Genomic DNA, 21,040 nt, shown 5'->3' on the forward strand with positions numbered 1-21,040 from the left:
GCCACTGAAATCTTCCCTGGACTTTGGGAGTGTGTGGACTGATTTTCGAGTGCTTACAGCACTATACAGATATTTGGAAGTGTGAGATGCAGTTTACTATGACCTGGCTTGCAGCTGTGAGTGCCTGATGACTTCTGCAAACCACAGTTTTGCCACTGAGAAAAACAAAAAAACTTTGCTTCCATGTCTCACTGTCAGTAGCAGCTTGATCCTTGCACACTACCACTTTGAAGGGCCTGAAATAATGCCATTTGCCCCATAGTCTGTAAGGAGTCATTCTTCTGATTTAACTGTAAGAAAATTGGTTTTGTCACTGCAGATCCATTTTAATCAAAGTTCCTCTGTGTTGGTGCTGCAACAAATGCTCCTCAGCAGACAGCAGTCTCCTCCGTCCCACAGTAGTAACAAATTCCCCCAACTCAGGGTGTTCTTTTCCCCACATAAGGTAAGGAGTCCTGTGGGAAAACCACAGGAATTAGTAAAATAGGTCATTTAAAAAGCTAATGATAATAGTCAGAAAGCGGATGGAGGAAGGTTTCACGAGCAGATTTACTTAACTCTCTCATTTTTGATACTGCAAATGTGGATTTCTTCTAATAACTTTTAAATATTGTCAGACAGTATTTTGAAAAAGGCAGCAACTGGGAAAAGAGAGGTGTCTCCGGGTGAGCAAGCTCTCCCTGGGTCATCAACAGTGATGTTCTACTTTGTTTGGCAAATCTCCATCAGCTAAACTCACATTCTAGGTGCTGGCAACACTGTTGTCTCCCGGGCACTAGAGGGGGATGTATCCACACACTTTGATAGTGGATTTCACAGCTGGAGAACCAGTGCTTCTCCTTCAGTTCCAGAAGCTATAGGAAGTAGTGACAAACCTTTCTCTGCTCAGTTTTTTCTCTCATCTTCGTCCTGCCCTCACTTCATTTCCATCTCTGCTTGTCCATTCCAAGGCATGACTTCCCTTGACTTCTAAAGGCTGTCTTGTGTTGTGCCTTTCCTCTTTGCAGAGAAAACTCCTGTCTTTGCTCTTAAACTCTTCTTGTGAACCCTCACCTCTCCAGTTCCTTCCTGCCTCTTGTACCTCCCCAGCCTCTATCTTCCTATACAGCTTAATTGTGTTAGGTACAGATTCTTGCTCTATCCTCAGCAAGACAATAATTTCCAGCCCCTTTGGACAGGCTACCAAGCAAATTATTATGAATACTCATGCTCTTTCTGCAATTAGGTCAGTGAGATGGAGAATGTTTAGTTGCATATAGCTTTAGCTCCAGGTAGCTGAGTTTTTTAATTGCCTGTGTGATGTATTAATTGAAATAAGTCAAATTTAAGGAAGAAATCACATTTGGGGAAAATTCACATGAAAGAGAACAAAAGAGACATGCAGAAGAAAAATAGGGCTCACCTAACAGTGAAACAGTAAAGATCAGACAAAACCAGATTCTAATTAGAGAAAAACACATCCCATGTAGTCAGGAGCCTGGCCCTGAGACAGGGCTGCAAGACTGATGAAAGGGATGGGAAGGAGCACTCCCCAGAGTTCCCCACAACTTATCTTGGCTACAGCCTTGAGCACTGGGTAGAAAAACATTGAGTAATTAGATTCACTGTATTAACATACCATAAATACATTAATGAGCTACTAGCACACTAAAATACCCAACCATAGGCTGGAGGGACCCCTGCTTACAAAGACCCCTTGCTCTTTGAGCATGTGTAGTGAGATTTTGAGTATTGCCACTTCAAATGGAAGCATGGAAGTAGTTAACAAACCACAGGCATGAATGATAAAAATAATGGCAGAGAAAAAGTTCTTTCTCAGGATTTTGGGAATAAAAGTAACCCTTGCAATTCCAGAAATTGAACTAGCTTTGTGGAATACCACCCTGCTCCCCTTTCTGTGTAGAAATGGATATTAAAGCAAATATCTCGACTCTGTATGTGGATTAGTTTTTTGCACACCAGGTAACAGACCCTGCTTTTGGGACAACAGTGGACTAAAGCTGTGTTTTGCTAAAGACTTTTTGAAGGACTGAATCTTGTATTAAGAGCACATTGAGGTGGGTGCTATGAGTATCAGACCTTGTGGGAGTTCCCCTTTTAGTATTTGCCTTCATGGTAGGAGTTAACACCATCTTGAAAACCCAAGATCTTGACCATGATTTTCACTATGAAGCACTAGGATTCTTTTCAGAGAGCTGATAACAGAGGCACCCATCAGGATAACAGAGCAGTCAGAAGGTATCACATTGTCCTTTGGGTGAGCTGAGCCACAGGAACTTGTTGACATCAAAGTTGAACTGAAGCCATTAAATACCATGAAGATGAAGTCAGAGACCTTGAAGCAGATTTTGGTAAGAAGTAAAGCTGTGAGGAGAGATCTTCTGTTGTGCTCTCAGTAACCTGAAATTGTGGCCACTGAATCTTCAACACTGTCCTAGGTTCAGGTTGTTGTTGAGTCACTGAGGCAGCCTTTGGCTTATGAAGCCAAACACAGCACAGGAATTAGCTCTATTGATAAGCTGCTTCTGTCCTCCTCTTCTGCTTTCTTTGATCTCCCTCTAACCAACCATGATTGTTTCTCATTTTCCAGGTTTTCTGTACTTTTTGCACCCTTCCAAAAGGAAGCTGTTAGTATTTGAGAGGTGTTTGAAAGAAAAAGAAAATCCTGTGTCTACTACCAGATGATATTGTCACTACTCAATGTACAAATACAATTTTTATGATGTATACTACTTGGGTGAAACTTTAAAAGTACAGACAAAAAGAAAATCTCTGAAACTGAGGTTTCCATTCACTAACACAAACAACTAACCATGGAGTATTGTGTTACCCTACACCACTTGATCTGTGGCAGTACTATTGAACCATTTTAACAAAAAAAAACTACTGAAAAATGTTAGTCTGGAGGTTTTCCATGGAAAATATCAGTCAAAAAAACTTAATTTCTGAAAGGTTTGGTTAGCTTGTAACATATGGACATATTGTGTTTACTGAGGAGGTTGCTTGCCTTGTTTGAGGTTTGCTTTTTTCCCCTTATTTTTACAATCTATCCCTCAGTTATTAAAGTGGGGGGGAAATGTGTAATTCACCAAAGGGCTAAAGGGTTGTGTTCTTATTTATAAGGGAAACTGGGCTACATTAGATCTGCTGTTAACAGCCTAACACAATAACTTTCACCCTTCATTATTCCCACCATGAAAACAATCCCCAACCAGGACTTTCAGCTACTCAACCAATGTTTAAATCACATTGTTAAGTTTCTTAGTCAGGGAAGGACTTGTGAATAATGGAAGAGGGATTTAATGCCTACATATTACTGCAAGACTCAGAAAAGGAACCTGTAAGAAAGCAGTTAGTAAGGGGAAGCTCCATCAAGCAACTACAGCCAGGAACTGGAGTTCTCAGTGGAACAGAAAAGGGATTGGGATCAGTGAATGACATCCCAGGATAAGAAAGGATTTATATTGATTTTACTATTGATCAGCCTTTCATGCACCTATTCATCTTCAATTTATGCACTGAATAAAATATAGCACTGCCTCTGTTTCTGAAAGAAAATCTTCTGGAAAGAAAAAATCTTACCGTTTCAAAGATATATAAAAATGCTTACTAGAAATAGCATGGTTGAACATAGCACAACAGGAAAGTGTGCTGGTGCTCCTAGACAGTCATTAGCTTAGAGGTTTTTGAAAGTCCATAGAATCATTAAATGCTTAGATTTCCTAGCTTTTAATTCTAAAATGTTATAAAATTACCTCATCATACAAAAAATATATAGGGTTTACAAATACGTATCAACAATTCGTTTGAAATGTGTTCAGCTCATAAAATCCTCTCAATTCTTAAATAAAAAAAAGACATTTGAGAGCACAGATGTCATGTTTGCACAGCCAGTCTGGCTTGATAGATGGGATTTCTAGATGTAATGCATTTAGGGTGGCCTCTCCAAGGATGGGCCTGAAGAAGAGCTCTTCAATAGCATCTGCATCAATCTCCTGAAGAGAGGCAATTAGCTGAAGCATCCAAGCAAACCTGCCTGGATTTCTATTGAACATCACTGAAATAAAGTCCATCAAGGCTTGCTGAGCTTCCTGCTGCAGTATTTGTACATAGGGGAGACATTTTAGGACATGGCATCCTGTCAAAACAAAAAGTAAACTAATACATCTTACCACTTCCATTCTGTGCCCTTCATAGTGATGGGTGTCTGGCTTTCTACCTGATAGTCCTACTTTCACAAAAAAACAATAAAAATATTGCAAACATACTTTTTGGAAAAAGAAGATATGCATTGTTCAGTAATTTGAAGGAACTGTAAGAGCATTGGAATCTAGCCCGTTGTATTAAATCCAGCTTTGAAATGGTAACATGAACATCTTTCATTAAGTGAAAATCAGATTTATTCACAAAGATTATAAAAATGCCTACTTTTTAAACTGTGTAAGCTACTGGAGATGAGAGATTTCTCTTCTTATCATCACCCTGGATACATCCAGTGTGTTTGTTTCAGCCTGATTTTATTGTGAGAACTTGAGAAAATAACTTGCACCAAAACAAACTCCACTGTTTTGATGCTGTGGCACATGAGACAACACCAAACATCTGGATGAGATTACATCCCAAGAATCAGAATGTGAATCCTATTGGAAACAAAGTCACTAGAGCCTTCGAGTAGCCTGTAAACCATTCACCACAAGAACTATCATGGAATAACTGAAGCATTCAAGTACCCTTTTTGGGACAGTCCCAAACATAGCACGGTGCTGGCAGCGCAGCCAAACAGCAGTGATTGCTGTGGAAGGAGTCAGGGATCTGAGCCAGGACAGACTGGAGTCACTGAGTCTTTCCATTTACTTCAGTGGGCTCAGAGCTCAGTTTTTAATAACTCACACGCTCTGTGGTGCTGACCTAGGCAACCTCCCTTCCTAAAGAAGCTGAACTCAGCACCAGAAATGAGAGGATGCACTCAATAGTCTGAGTTTACTCCATGAATGCTGTCCCAGGCTTCGAATGTAGAGATAACTAAAGGATACAAAAAAAAAAAAAAAAAAAAAAAAAAAAAAAAAAAAGCTGTGCAGCCTCCACAGAGCATCCTTTCACCTCACTGATGAAATTAAGATGACAGAGATCACTTTATGTTATCCAGTGTTCTTCCTACAGAGGGAATCTCTGTTAAAATACTCACATCATGGACCCATGGGCCATCTCTGCTTTGCTGAGGGTGAGGCTGCTGTGCTACCTTGGAACTGGAAATCAGTTTGAAGTGACACAGTTTATTCTTTATGACTTAAAATCTGTCTAATAGAAGCTGGTTTGACTTACAGTGGGTGATCTACTGCACACATCCAAACAACTTCAGGCAGAAAATCATTAAACTGTGGAATATAGATTTTTGAGAACATTTAGCTATGGTCATAGAAATGAGTAACACTAAACATCTTTCTATACACAAATGCAGATGTTGAATGTCCTTCTAGGTACACAATCACATGTAATTTCCAGACTTGCCAGCTTAAATAATTCTTACCAGATTTAATTCTGGACTTACTAGAATTAAAAAGAATAATTCGTTTAAGATAGGCATACTCTTTTGCACTTGTGTCCAGATCCCAGAATTTTCACAATATTTTTTTTATCTTCTGAACTTCTTCTGAAGATGCTCCCAGTGATTAGCTGCCCCGTTCATTGCCAGCTGTCAAAGACTGATTTGAGGAGGATTTTTTCCAATAAACCAGGAGCTGAAATCTCTCTCAGATCAAAATCCACCCCTTCCTGTGCCAAGCCCATGACAAAAAGAGGGCCCCAGTTCTGCTGTATGAGGACAAGCTGATCCTCCCAAGGCAAGTTTCTGACGAAAGCCAAAGTCTTCAAACACTTCAAAAGCTCTTCTGTAAGTGGCTTCTGGTGTAAGTGAAGAAGGAACAAGCTGTTCGTATTTTTAATGATACACGGACCCTACTCACTAGCTAATGCTCTGGAGTGCACAGAAACATTTATAAATACATTTATACTTATGAATGATGCCCTTGAGTAGATGTTTTTATTTCTTGTTAAAAGGAGCCACCTGAAGATGCTGTGGATGCCTACTGTTGCTTTTCATAGAGCACTTCACAGTGTTCATATCATCGCAGTGTAGCTAATAAGATGTGACACCTACATCAAGAAGCTCACGGGTGAACACACATACACACACATACACACACATACCAAGGGATGGAAATCCCATTTATAGGAATTATTTCACATTCCTGGGAGATTTGAAAGAAACGTCAAGAGACAGTCAGCTGCTATAGCTCATGACAATGTTGTCTGTCTGCTGCATTTCATATATGGTAATTCCAAATACAGAATATGTGGACTGGTGTAGAACATTGTAGGCCTGATGCTGGTGGTCCTGATTCAAAATTGTCTGAAATGAACTCTCTGTGTGGCCTGATTTTCTCAAATTAGAGAACCAGCAGCTAAATTTAGCTCTGTGCTCATAAATGTGATGATAATTTTATTTTCTTTCCAAGTTTTCTCTATAGAATGGCTAAAGCCACACAGACCTAGATATCACACCTCTACAGTCTTCTTGCTGCAGTAGCAATGCTTCTTACTCTCAAATGTTAAGAAAGTTATTACAAAACCAATTCTGTGATACAAGAAATCCCTTTGGACTTTTATCTTAGCTGTTCCTGTCATGAGAGTTTGAGAATGGTGAGACACAGTCACATCAGTGTTATTGTTTTGTTTTGCATTTCATAGAATCAGGGTTGGAAGGGACCTGTAAGATCATACAGTTCCAACCCCCTGCCATGGGCAGGAACACCTCCCACTAGGATCAGGTTGCTCAGAGCCCCATCCAGCTTGGCCTTAAAAACTTCCAGGGATGGGGCTTCCACCACCTCTCTGGGCAACCTGTTCCAGTGTCTCATCACCCTCATGGTGAAGGACTTCTTCTTAACATCCAATCTAAATCTACTCTCTTGTGGTTTGAATCCATTCCCTCTGGTCCTATCCCTGCCTGACACCCTAAAAAGTCCCTCATCAACTTTCTTGTAGCCCCTCTTCAGATACTGGAAGGCTACAATAAGGTCTCCTCAGAGCCTTCTCCTCTCTAGACTGAACAACCCCAACTCTCTCAGTCTGTCTCCATAGGAGAGGTGCTCCAGCCCTCTGATCATCCTCATGGCCCTTCTCTGGACACACTCCAGCACATCCTTGTCGTTCTTGTAACAGGGGCTCCAGAACTGGATGCAATACTCCAGGTGGGGTCTCATGAGAGCTGAGTAGAAGGGGAGAATCACCCCCTCTGGACCTGCTGGCCACACTTCTCTTGATGCAGCCCAGGATCTGGTTGGCTTTCTGGGCTGCAGGTGTACACTGATGGCTCACGTTGAACTTCTCATCCACCCAAGTCCTTTTCCTCAGGGCTGCTCTCAAGCCAGGCACTGCCCAGCCTGTGTCAGTGCTTGGGATTGCCCTGACCCAGGTGCAGGACCTTGCATTTGGTCTTGTTGAACTTGGTGAGTTGCCATGGTTCTACCTCTCCAGCCTGTCAAGGTCCCTCTGGATGGCATCCCTTCTCTCCAGTGTGTCACCTGCACACACAGCTTGGGGTCAATAGGGAACTTGCTGAGGGGGCACTCAATGCCACCATCCATGTCACTGACAAAAATTTTAAACAAGACCCATCCCCGTAGTGATCCTGAGGGACTCCCTTCCTTGGACATGGACCCATTGACAGCCACTCTTTGGGTGTGGCCATCAAGCCAGTTCTTAGTCCACTGAGCAGTCCATCCATCAAACCTGTATCTTACCAGCTTGGAGAGCAGGATGTCATGTGAGACTATATATATTTAGCACAGGATTTATATATTTTATTATTGTTACAGGTAACATTCATTTTATATAGCTTTTCACCTTTCTTGTTTAGGTGATTCACACACTATCCAAGCTTTCTCTAAAATGCTTGGATTTCTACCCTCTCTGACCAGTGATCAAGAGCAGGGTCAGTGTAATAAGGTCAGCAAGAGCTGAGTGATATTTGTTACTATTAAATATGTGGTGACTTATGCATGTTCTTAAATATCCTAGTGGGTCAAAAGCTATAAAGCATGTAGCATGCTGGGCCCTTAGCCTATCACCTTAATTCACCTAAGAGAATACTTTAAGGACTTGGCAGATGATGTAGGAGCCTAAGTGGCCATCTCATCCTTACCTTGGCAGCAGTGAAATGTGAGTACTTAAACAGGGTGTAAGATATATACTACACTTCTTAGGAGTACTTTTCTTGCCTTCAATCATTTGGAGCTTAAGGAATTCCTGAACCAGAGTGATTTTATGCATTTAATAACTCTCAATTAATTTGTACCCTGTGATCTCATGTAGTCTGCTCCTGAAGCCACATGAACATCTCCATCAGCTTACGTCAGGGAGCTCTGTGTATGATGTATGTGAGACAAAAACTTATCAAACATGACATGCTCTGGATTTGGTGCCTTCTCTCTTGTACTGGGGAAAAACAAAAAAGGAATTGGTCAACCCCTGCTCGCTGTTTCTCTTGCTCTCTTTATAAATCTTGGTTAGACTCCAGCAGTCATTGTTTGTCCAAACAAAAGAGACACAGATTCCAAAATTGTTCCTTCTTTAAATTGCTACCTTGCCTTTGGTCATCTTGTTACCCTTCTTGGAATCTTGCTTGTCCCTCTGTATTTTCTAAGATATTCTTTAAGGGAAAGTGAGGAAAATATCAGAGCAGGACATAGTATCTAGAACTTAGGAGCTCATGGATTTACAGAGGGACAGAATGAAGTTCTCTGTTTTCTTTCCCAGAATTCACTCCTGAACACTGAGATGTTGTTGCCATGAAACTGTCACTGTCCCCTGTAGCTTAGTAACTAAGTTATTACAAAACAGTGATGGAAGCCCTCCTGATTTTCTAAAAGGTTAAACTGGAGGCAGACGAATTTCTGGAAGTGAAGAATCTTCCACAATTATTCCATATGGGCTACAAGAAGGAAACAACCTCCTAGGAAGCTGACAGCAGCCTTTTGGAAGTCATCCTGTCTGATACATGCACATGTTCCTTAATTCAGTGATCTCTTATCTCTCTGGTCTCCCATGCAAACTTTTAATTGGTCTATAAACAACTGTCTGGCCTCACAACATGATTTGCTCTAGGAGTTTTATACATTTTGTTTTCTGGGAGGAGTTGGGTAAGTCTAATGTCACTGGTACTTTTGAGGGCACTGGACTTTGCTAACAGCCTTAATGATGACAGAAGAGGCCAGTATAAATAAAGCTGGTATCTTTCTAGAAGTGTTCCATATCCTCCTTGTCCTATGGTGCACACAAACTTTCTTGAGCAATAAAAGTATTCATTTCCCAACTAGAGGAACCAAGAGCTACCACCTAAGCTGCCTACTTTGGCTAGGCAGATAGTGGGAAGTACCATCCCCAAGCTGAAGGTTGCTCAGCTTTGGAACAAACTCTGAAACAGTGTCTTTAGCTTATGCTCCAACAGGCAATGCCATGGCAAGCAGGGATTTGGCCTTTACATCTGAACCAATAGTATATAAATTACACCTCCAGTTAATTTAAACAGATTTAGTTTATCTTGAAGGTCAGTGGATGAACTTATTATGTGACAAGTTAATCATGTGCTTAAAATATGTACTTGATTAGGTCTAGTGAAGTCAGCATCTTTTTTGATGACAGCCAGTTGAAGAGAAGTAGCCAATCAATAGAATGGTGGCTTCCCAAGGAGACCCTGCAGTGAAATGTTGTATGTTGCTGAAACTAGACATGGTTTAAACTTGATTCTGGCCACTGTGTTAAAGACAAATTACTCTGAGCTCCTGCCCCACATCTTGACATGAAGTAGGAGCTCTGAGAAGCTCCCTTCCTAAAAACTTACCCCAGGCATCTGCATTTGACTCACGTCCTGCTGTTGTCTGCAAATGCACTGGAGTAGCATTTGAAATGACTTTTTGGCAGGTGATGGTCATTGGCTGGAGAAGGGAGAATGTTTGCCTTCATTTCAGGCTGAGGACATTTTGTTAGGAACTTTTTGCTGCCTGACTGTACTTCAGCTGTTGCAAATGTGAAGGCAAATACACACCATGTGAAGCTATAACCAAATCTGGGACTGAAATACTAGTACAGAAAGTAAATAATCAGCTCAGTGATGTTCCTTGGCCAGAAGGTGATGTGACACAGGAACATATTTCATAAGTCTTCAGCTTCTTAGGAACCTAAAGTAGCAATGCATTTCCTTGCATGCAAATGCATAAATAGAAAAAAAAAAAGCTGGACATATAATCTATTTACATCATTTTTTTAAAAGCTTTATATTGTCTTTTAGTAACGTAAAGTCTGAGCTTTTTTCATCTAAAAACCTGAGCAGATTTGCTGCTACTGGGCCGTTTCTCCCTTACTTAAAGGGAAGGGAGTTCTTTAGGCTGTATATGGAAAGGGGCATGAATCTGGAGATGCAAGTACGTTTTAAGTTGCCCAACATCAGTCTTTTGCTTTCTTCATACTAGAAAAATTGGTGAGCTTTTATAAGAGTGAATTGGCAAATTTTTAGAAGAACACACCATGGGGCTGGGGAGTAGAAATTGTAAAATAAACCTGAAATTACCTTGTACCAGATTGTTCCATCTTTCTATGGCTCCTCCACCAAGGAGACAGTGGTTGTGCAGTCACCCTTATCAGCACCAGGACAGGCACCAGCTGTCATTTTTTAATATACACAGACATATCACTTATTACTGCTCAGCAAGTGGAAAAAGTTGGAAAGCAAGGTAGAAAACGGGCACAGTTTTAAAAAAGCAAAGTTATAAAATATTCCTGGCTAGCAATGACACCTCCAGAATGACAATCAGAAGGTGACTCCTGTCTTCAGCCCCCTGCCCTGCTGAGAAAAGTGGCTGAGATTATAAATATAAACATTTTAACACAGTACAGAGTCCACTACTGTATTAAACTTAAGTCTTTCTTATATCATTGAAGATAAATGCCTAATCTAGTGATTAGCAAGCTATAAATACCACAGGTTAGCAAGTGGAGGTTACATAGCAGATTGGATAAGAGGTGTATATCTTCAGGTCTATCTTTACACATTTTACTTCTAATAAAGTGAGCAAGGTCTTAAGTAATCTGTGGTCCAACCAAATGCTTCCATTTTATTTTGAAATGTATAATGGGAGACTAATTTCTACGAGGGGTATTGGGTTAATGTGTTATCACAGAATCATAGAATGGTTTGGGTTGGAAGGGACCTTAAAGATCACCTAGTTCCAATGCTCCTGCCATGGGCAAGGACACCTCCCACTAGACCATGTTGTTAAAGACCTTGAACACCTCCAGAAATGAGGCATCCACAGCCTCCCTAGCCTTCCCCTTTTCTTCAGGGAAAGAGACAGCTTTCAGATAACTTTTCTCACCAACCTCATGGTGAAGAATTTCTTCTATTTCTAATTTCTAATGTCTAAGCTAAATCCATCGTCTTCCAGTTTAAACGTCATTGAGGGTTTTTTGTGACAATATTAATACATCCAAACTTCCCTTACTGTTTGCCACAAGTTAAGTTCTCTATCCATAATGCTTAAATTAAATATCTATCTATTCAGGTTGGGGGCAAAAAAGGAAGAAAGCAGCTCTATCTGAAAACCTGGATTTTTCTTAGAACTCAGAATACTTAAAAACTGATAGAAAAATTAATATCATTTGAGTTTGATTATTCTTGGGTTTGACTCATGGAGCCTTTGTGTACAAACTTGCAAGTGTTCACACAACCTCAGAGAGGTTCTTCATCAGATATTTCCTCACCAGTTTACCCAGAAGAGCTATTTTTCTTCGTCTTTGACCATTTCATCTCCTTGACTGCTGTGACTTTCTTCTGCCACAACCACGCCAAGGAGATACCTGCTCCCTTCTCTCTGGTTTCCCACCTGATTTGAAGTGTGGCTGGGACAGGTTCAGACACAGCAGTAGAAGGACCTTACTGAAGATGGGTTTGGACAGGTTAGATGGATAGGGTGAGGTCACTGGTATGAGGATTAACAAGAGCAAGTGCCAGGTCCTGCACTTTGGTCACAATAACCCTAGGCAACGCCACAGGCCTGGGGAAGAGTGGCTGGAAAGCTGCCCAGTGGAAAAGAGCTGGGAGTACTGGTGGATTGGTGGCTGAAGATGAGCCAGCACTGTGCCCAGGGGGCCAAGCAGGACACTGGCATCCTGGCCTGAATCAAATATAGTGTGGTGAGCACAGCCAGAGCAGTATTTGTCCCCTTATAGCAGACACTGGTGATGCTACATGTCTAGTACTGTTATCAGTTTGGGGCCCCTCACTATAAGAACACTGAAGTGCTGGAGTGAGGCCAGAGAAGAGCAAAGAAGCTGGTGAAGGTTTTGGAGAACAAGTCTCATGAAGAGCAGATGAGGGAACTGGGGTTACTTAGTCAGGAGAAAAGGAGGCTGAGGGAAGACCTCATCACTCTCCAGAGGTACCTGAAAGGAGGTTGCGATAAGGTGGGTGTCAGTCTCTTCTCCCAAGTAACAAGAAACAGAACAAGATGAAATGACCTCAAGTAACACCAGGGGAGATTTAGATTGGATATTGGGAAAAGTTCTTCAATGAAATGCTTGTCAGGGAAGTGATTGAGTCACCATCCCTGGAGGTATTTAAAATATATGTAGATGCAGCATTTAGGGACATGGTTTAGTGGTGGACTTAGTAGTGTTAGGTGACTGGTTGGACTTGATGATGTTAAAGGTATTTTCCAACCTAAACAACTCTATGGTTCTAAGATGTTGAGTAGAAGATCTCAAAACTTTTAAATGCTACAGGCTGAAAACTGGCTGGAGGAAAAGATAAAGCTGAGCACATTTATTAAGAGCAGATTATGACAGGGTAAATGTTATTTGCAAATATTCATATGAAGATAGAACTTGCCCATGGAGCCAAAGGTGGCCAAAAGGCACAAGCACTTCTGTGCCTTTCCTTGGTAGTTTGAAAGACATTCAAGACTTTCTTCTGGACCTACTTCTGCATGCAGTAAATGAATGTTTTACTCATTCAATACTAAGATTTCAGTATTCTGAGAACAACTGGTGCTTACTCTGGCATTTATGATATTCCTGTCACTCTGAGAAACAGCTCTGAGATTTTCAGAACCAAGCACATTTGCAAAAACCATAGTTTTGAAAGAGAGGTCTGGCCCTGTTTGTCTAATAAAAATCTGCAGTTAACCACATTTTTAAAAACACTGTTATTTTAAGGTCAGTGGAAATTCCATTAAAGCATTTCAGGAACTTGTCAGCTCATTAGAGCAATGGCAATGGAAATGTATGCACTGTACTGATTTCAAACCCATTATGAAACAGTGGACAAGAAATCAAGTGTGTGCTCAAGTCTTAGTGCAACATTCTCTTTCAGGACCCACACAATTCAGGAGTGATTTTATCATGCCAGATATCATGGACTTCTCCTAGCTGGCAGTGGCTATCAAGAAGTATTTCTTTTTCAGAGTTGCCTGCACTGTCATCTCTTAAACTAGCCTTTGAAACTTAGTGGGGACACATCACTGAACTCCCCAGTGCCACAGCACTTAAGTTCATTTTATTCTACCTCTCCCATTTACAGTAAACCCATGAAAATTATTCAGATGCCACTTAGTCACACAAACACTTTGGTGCTGAAAAGAATAAAGGTGAGATTAAAAGTGAGGGTCTAAGACAATACCCAACCACGGGCTTCCTGCCAGAGACAAATCATCCCTGTCCTGAATAGTGAGGTCTCTGTGCATTCTGCTACTTATTAAATCCCAACACAAAAATCTCAGCAGATGGGGGAGTTTAGAAAAGGAGAACTGAGGAAGCAAACTAGGCAAGCCAATAAAATCAAAGTATTAAAAAAAAAATAATCTTATAATTGTTTATTGTAGCCCGTTATTGTTTATTAAGAAATTAATGATTCACTGTCTGAGCTAGAAGCTTATTATGAAGTCTCTCATTTGAAAGAAGATAAAAACCAGGAATGCTGGAAGATTTTTTTTTCTTTTTCTTTTCTAACATCAAGAGAATTTTTTTTCCAGGAAAGAAAAAAAAAAAAAGTAGCATTTCTAGCACTGATGTCTGCAAGAAACCACACAAGTAGTTGGGTTTGGATGTGCCTTAGCTCCACAAAGTTAATACTATGATTCAAAAATGCAGAAAGAAACATCATGTGACGATAACGTCAAATTGTGCATTAAGCTGATTTATAATCAAATATTATCTGCTGGCCCTTTCTTTCCTGCCTTTTTGTTTGTGCACTTTTTTGTAGCTGGATATTTGTAAAGCAGTTGGACTTTGACCTTCTTTAGAATCATCACAAAACAAATTAATACAAGAAGTCAGTGTGTTTAAGCAATTTACAGGTGCATGCTAGCTCATTTCCCTCAAAACCCCCGTAACATTTCTAAATGTGGAAGTAAAAATAGAAGGCAGATTAACCCTGATTACCATTTATCATTATTTCTGAGGTACTTGCTTGAATATACCCTTACATATATATACTACATGTAACATTTGTAACATATGGTAATATAAAGAGCAAGAGAAGCAGTGATGGAAAAATACTTCCCTGTTTACAGGATATGATGAAGCTTCACTCTATTTCCAAGACTTCTTTACTCTCACTCCATCATTTGACAGCTTCTGATTCCCTGAAGTGGAATTAGCTATGAACAGGATGTTGACCATATACCTGTTACTTACATGCATAAGCCTAGTGAGTGACTTTTGATCTGAGAATGATCTCCATAAGTCTATTTATTTTCCCTCTACCCATCCTAAAGGTAAACCAAACTACCCAGATGTAATTGCAAAAGCCAAGGACAGAGGATTATATGCAGGTTGACAGGTTGATAGAAAACAAATGATAAGAGACCAATCTGCCAGCTGACTGTAGTTAACCTTTAATTGAAATCCAAGCAGCAGCATGTGCATGCTAAATATGCCATTCCAAAAGCAAAAATATACTTAATCCCATCTTGTTTTGGCAACAAGAAAAATTAATGGAAAAAGTTAATCTCTGGTCTCACACGATCGTGTTTACAGTATAAAGCCACGATGCAGTGAGAACCATTTATTTCACTCTGTGAAACCAGTGCTTTAACATCAACTTTGTAAAGAAAAGACACCAATGCTTTTTTCAAAGAAGAAAAAAATCTCTATTTACACATGCTTTTATTTAAGAAAAAAGCAGGCCTCTTGAATCAGGCTCTAGCATACACTTTGCTATGTTTTAGAGCAGTCTAAGAGAAAGCTCATGGGCAGCTGTCCCCAGGTAACATCACCTATGACTGATCCCTCTCCAGTGATGTCATTCTAGTAATTTCCCACTTTATATTCACAAAAAAACAAAGCAGAAAAAAAAAAAGTATGCCATGTACCTAAATTCACTGACCAAATCCTTCACAACTTCTCCCCTGCCTTTAACTGTATGTAGACATTTCATTCACTATGAATGAACAGGGTTTCCATGTGAAAATAAAAATGGGGGCAAAAAGTTATCTTATGCAGTGCTGCCATAGGAGATGCAGCTAGAAGTACAAAACAGGTTTGCAATGACTGACACAAAAGGAATCTGTATCCTAACACTTCAGAGATGGTGGCCAAGAGTACCACTTGTGATAAAGAAAGAACTTATGTGAAAAATGTGCAAAACAGAAGATGAGGCACAGATGTACCAGAGGCTGCCAAGCTAAAAGATATATGCAAAAGAAAACAAGGAGCAAGAGGGATTTATGAGTAACCACTCCTTGTGGCATGGATGGAGCAATCAGGCAGGAAGGGAAAGGAGCTGAAGACAAAAAAGCAGAGCTGAGCTACCCAGCACTTGGAAGGGAGAGTACAGAGTTCATAGACAACCAGAGGAGAGCCTACAGGCCTCTCAAGGTGGTAGAAACACCCCACAAAAGCATACAGCCAAGCCTATTTCTCAATGCCTTTTTGAACCGTGCAGGTGCCTGTTAAACAGTAATCTCTTAGACGCTGACAAACAGGAACCATTCTCTTCTGGCTTCTGTACCAAACTGCATTAAAAAGGTGACTCAGATATGTTCCTGGAGTCAATGTTCACAGTTGATAGTTCTTACTTCTTCATAGGAAGTAATAGCATAGTTAATTAGCTGGCCTGACAGAAGGGGATAATGGGCACAACTTGTTGAGTTGATCCCTGGGCTTTCCAGCCACACTTTGACTTGGACTGTGTGAAGCAAGACACATTCCTGGCCTGACTGGGATGGAGGAGGCTCTCACACAGCTCTCCACTGTGCTTTGCAAATGGGAGACATTTAAGTTCTCTCTCTGGCAAGCCAGGGAATTGCTTCTATTGATAGTCCTTCTCTGACTAATTCATAAAAATCATCTGTCATCCAATTTGCAGCCACTGTGGAGACTGCAAGGCTATGCCTCACTCCCAGCTGGCACAAGCTCACCAGAACGAGTGGCAGTCCCAAATCTCACAGCCTGAACATGAACCTCATTTAGGCAAAACAAAAATCTCAGAGATAAATATATGGCAAGCAAGCAGCTGACCCAGTGACAAGAGGCTTTCATCTTTCCTGCCCCTTAGACCAATGCCAGCCTGCCTAAAGCCTTTTACCCAAGTGAAATTTCATCTTTTGCAGAGGAGCTCTAGAAGTGACAAGTTGTAGTGACATGAGGCAACCAGGTGCCAATAATTGCCAGGTAGTGGGCTTGACCTCGTGTTAAGCCCACCTGTGCCTAATTAGGGCAGGCCCCTACTGCACATGAGCAGGATTAGGGGGCCAATAAAAGGCTCACACCTGGCATAGCCAGGGGGTGGTGGTTAAGCCCACTATCTGGCAATTATTGGTACCTGGTTGCCTCATGTCACTACAACAAGTCATTCAGAAAGATAATAACCAAAGCAAATCTAGACAGCAATGTCACCCTTACATTTTAGGCCAATGAATTTGAGCATAATTAAGTGTCACGTGCAGCAAGTGAAGCTGAGGATCAGAGGGTTTACACAGTTTGTCACACGAACCAGTGGCAGATTTGAGAATCAAACCCATTTCTTCACCAGGTTCCCTGCCAGCCATGGCCCTCCAGATTCTCAGGCCAAGCCTCAAGTTAAATCTACTGATGCTCTCACTATACAAGGTAGATCTTTTCTACTGCAGCTTTATGCATTTGGGAACTTGTTCTTGTGCTGACAAGCCCAAAGCAGCTTAGACTCTGAAATAGAAACAGAAACAATTTTAGAACACAACTCCAAGGCCTGCAGTACTCCCCAGAGAAGCACACACCTCCTCCTCTTCCTCCAAGGTAGTAAACCTAAATTTAATGCACCTCACAGGAAGTTTCCCTGGGCAGCTCCCCTGCAATGCTGGCCACAGCAGCTCTCTTTGGCTTTCAGGCCCTTCTCGAATAAGGAGTTGTCACAGCCTTGTCTTTCCAAGCAAAGGTCATATCTAACCAGAGCTCAGAGTTAAATTACTTATTTCCTCTCCAATTGAGCCTGTTCATTCACAAAGCTCATCTCCCTGCTAGGAGTCACTGAAAGGGCTGGTATAAGATGGTTTCCATAATAGAGGGTGTTGTGTGCTAAGGTTAAAATACCCATAATCCAGGGGAAGATAAAATAGATTAGAAACAGGTATTTTCCCTAGATAGGAGTTTTAAATAAATTATTGTTTTTTCTAAAAGTTTCCTTTAAAACGCAGGGAACAGTGCACCCTGTAGTTAGCAAGAGCTTTCTTATCAGCAATACCGTGGTGCCCTCAAGTGGATGCAAAACACTCACACACACTACTCCTGCCTTCTCCCTGAGTGTGGTCCACACTCCCTGGTTTGCAACCCCAGAATGCAAATGCAATGAGTGCCCACCCTCAGAGCCCTTAGCAATGACAGAACAATAAATACACTTCAATATTAAAAGAGTTCCAGACCAAAAGTTTCTCAGTTAAAACTGTTTTGCAACAGGAGAAGCTCAGGAGAGGCAATCTGGGTGAGATGACCCTTGTTTGGGGCAGAAGCGAGTTCAGGGATGGATGAAAATCCCACAGTGCTTTGGCCCAAAGGGATGGCGAAGGAGTAGACACAGCTGCTGCCACTGAGGCAGAGAGAAAGATGCTCCTCTAGACGGTCTGTGTCACATAATAGGGACACAGAAGGTGTAAGATGGGCATGACACTAAGCAGAACTGTGAGACCAGGGTGAGTCCTGTGGCAGGCACGCTGCTAGTCACACAGAGCTACTGCAACACTTCACTGGAAACAGATGCCAGAATCACCGCTCTTCACATTAACACCATTGCCACACCTGAAGATGGACAGAAATAAAGATATTACCATAAAGATAATCAGCAGTGAACTGGACATATAGGTTAAGAGCATACACAGGCCCCATTTATGGCTTCCTCTTTCCCATGTTTTCAATACAAATGTACCACACTCTTCATCAAAGATACAGGGACAGCACAGGCTCCAAACACTTTTAAAGAAGACAGGGACAATCTTGGGAGGCTGGAGTGAAAATAAAAGACTCTTGATACACAGTTCCACATGACTTTAAAAAAAATCCTCACATTTAAGACGATCTAGTGAGCCTGGCTGAGCTTGCTGCTCACAGGACATGGGGCAAGCTAGAGAGGCATGGGGCATGCTAGAGAGGACTTGAGAATCATGGTGGGTGACATAAAACTTAAATAAACAGCTATGATTAACAGTTTTACCTCAGCTGAACACTTCATGGGCAGAGGTCTGTTAGCAGAGCACTGCAGGTACTGATGTACATTCAAGTACTTGCTTAGCTCACTGCTTTTTCTGCACAGCTGCCCCCCAGCCTGTCCTAGCACTGAGGATTCTTCCTCCCCAGGGCAGGGCTTGGCATTAGTCCTTGCTGAATTTTAATGGGATTCCTGTTGGCCAATTCCTCCAGCTCCACCCTCAAGCATTTATCATCTGCAAATCTGTATTGCTTCCTCCAGGCCACTGATGAAGATGTTGAATAGGACACACTCCAGAGCCAAGCAGAGAACTACAGGGGTCTATAAAGCACAACCCATCAGCCACTGTACCCTAAGCCCAGTCATCTAACCAGCACCTCACCCAGCTTCCAGCTGTTCACTCTGTAGCCTTGGCTACTGTGGATTGTGGAAGGCAGTGTCAAAAACCTCACTATAGTCAAGGTAAACATCATTCCTTGCTTTGCCATCATCCCCAGATCCAGTCATTTCATCACAGAAGGCAATCAGACTGGTTGAACATGACAATCTTCTGACCAGTTGGGGGAAAAACTGGCAATATAAGACTAAAACCACAGCAAAGTGTACTTATTAAAAGGAAAAATCCTAGGTATATGGAGAAGCCACAGTAAACAGGAGTCATTTTGGAACAGCTGGGTAGCAGAGCAGAAAGGAATATAAATTTTCTTAAAACACAAACTAAATTCAGAAATGAGTAGCTAATTTTAGCTCATCAAATCAGCTGCTTTAGAGCATTCTTGTGCAAAAGTATCCATCTCACTCATAAAAGTCCTAGCAAATGTTTAACTCTTGAAGGAGTTAAATAAGGAACCCGATTGCAGTAGCTGTGAGGCACTTAATAAAGTACATGGGCACTGTACTCTTAAAACAGCACCAGCACATGGTTCAGCCCAAGGGGCTTGGTAGTTCGTGGACCGGGCCCCAGTAACCAATGTGTTTGAGCAGAAGCAGCAGCTTTGCTCACACTGTATAATCATAACAATTTTTAGACCTGCTCACTGGTAGGCCAGCATTGTCCAGCTCTCAAAAATGAACACTTTTGTGATAAGTGACCTCAAGAAATGCATCTTCCTGATGTGCCAAAAGGCTCTGTGGGTTTGTAGTCAGCACATGCAATTTGCAAATTAAATGACAGCCTGGGGAAGATTCGGTGAGTCCAGGAATCTTTCCTTGAGGAGCCATCAGAAGTGAGCTCAAATATAGTCCAGAGCCAGTGGTGTGTCAGTATTGTATAGCTCACACAACAATTACAGAAGCTGTAACTCAAAACAATACCATACCTAAAAATAAAAAAAAAAAAAATAAAAAAAAAGTAGAGCTAGGAATACAAAAGGTTATGAGCAACCTTTTCCTGGCATATGAGGAAACCGTCAGTACAGGTAGAAACCTGTATAAGGGCACCTAGACTCAGACCAATAAAATTATTACAGAGAGAGAGAGATCAAAGAAGGCTAAAAGTCATTTCATATTAGCTTGAAATGAATAGGTAAATTGAAGACATTTATCAAGTTTTCTGCCAAAAGTAAAGGCCCATGCAAAGAGGAGAAGGGACTGGTGACACTGGTATACCAGCTTGTCCTGGTTTGGGCCAGGATAAAGGTGATTTTCTCTCTTGTACTTTTGCTTTTAGCTAAGTCTCTTGTAAGTAGTTGCACTTGCTGAAATTAACAGCAAGTTTCTCAGACAGTGTGTGTTTCTAGGACTGATAACACTCGATGTTTATAGTTACTGCTAGAGACTGGTGTGCAGAGCCAAGGACACTGCTCAGCTCTGAGGAAAACTTTTACCCTCCAGAAGGAGGAAAGAGGTCCCACCTGCGTCCCTCCTTTGGGGAGGAACGGACAAGATAGATGCCAGAATTGACCAAACAGAGTATTCCATCCCATACACCTCATACTCAGTATAAATTTGAGGCATCACGAGGGCCAAGCCACGCTTCCAGCTTCCGGCTGCCTGCCCTTCCTGCCTTTCCTGCTTCCCTTCCTTCACCCGGCATCCTGGAAGGATCCCGTCCGTTCCTCTGCCTGCGGTCCTGATCCGTGCCAGCCCATATCTGTGTGTTCCTGCCTCCAGTTCCCAACTGCTGCCGACTCCAGGAGTCCAGCCTGGACTTTCCCAGGGCTGCCCTGCACCCTCGGTGGTGACGTGAAAGTTACTGGGAGGAGAGGAGGGAGGAATGTGGTATCCATTTTCCTGTATATTTGTATATATTTAGTAATTTTTCCTATTTATCATTACTGTTTCATTAAAGTTGTGTAGTTTAGTTTCCAA

General features: G+C 41.5%; 1 long non-coding RNA gene and 1 pseudogene across 1 annotated transcript in view; one reads left to right on the forward strand and one right to left on the reverse strand.

The window, feature by feature from the left end:
* Positions 1-21,040, forward strand: part of LOC139795045 (uncharacterized) — a 38,370-nt gene extending 17,330 nt beyond the window's left edge. The window contains exon 2 of the long non-coding RNA XR_011725368.1: positions 20,774-21,040. This is a non-coding gene — a long non-coding RNA (uncharacterized lncRNA). The remainder of the gene's footprint in view (positions 1-20,773) is intronic.
* On the reverse strand, positions 3,814-8,658 carry LOC139793859 (nuclear receptor subfamily 0 group B member 2-like; annotated as a pseudogene).

Source organism: Heliangelus exortis, chromosome 3 (genome assembly GCF_036169615.1).
Source record: "Heliangelus exortis chromosome 3, bHelExo1.hap1, whole genome shotgun sequence".
NCBI classification, from domain to species: Eukaryota; Metazoa; Chordata; class Aves; order Apodiformes; family Trochilidae; genus Heliangelus; species Heliangelus exortis.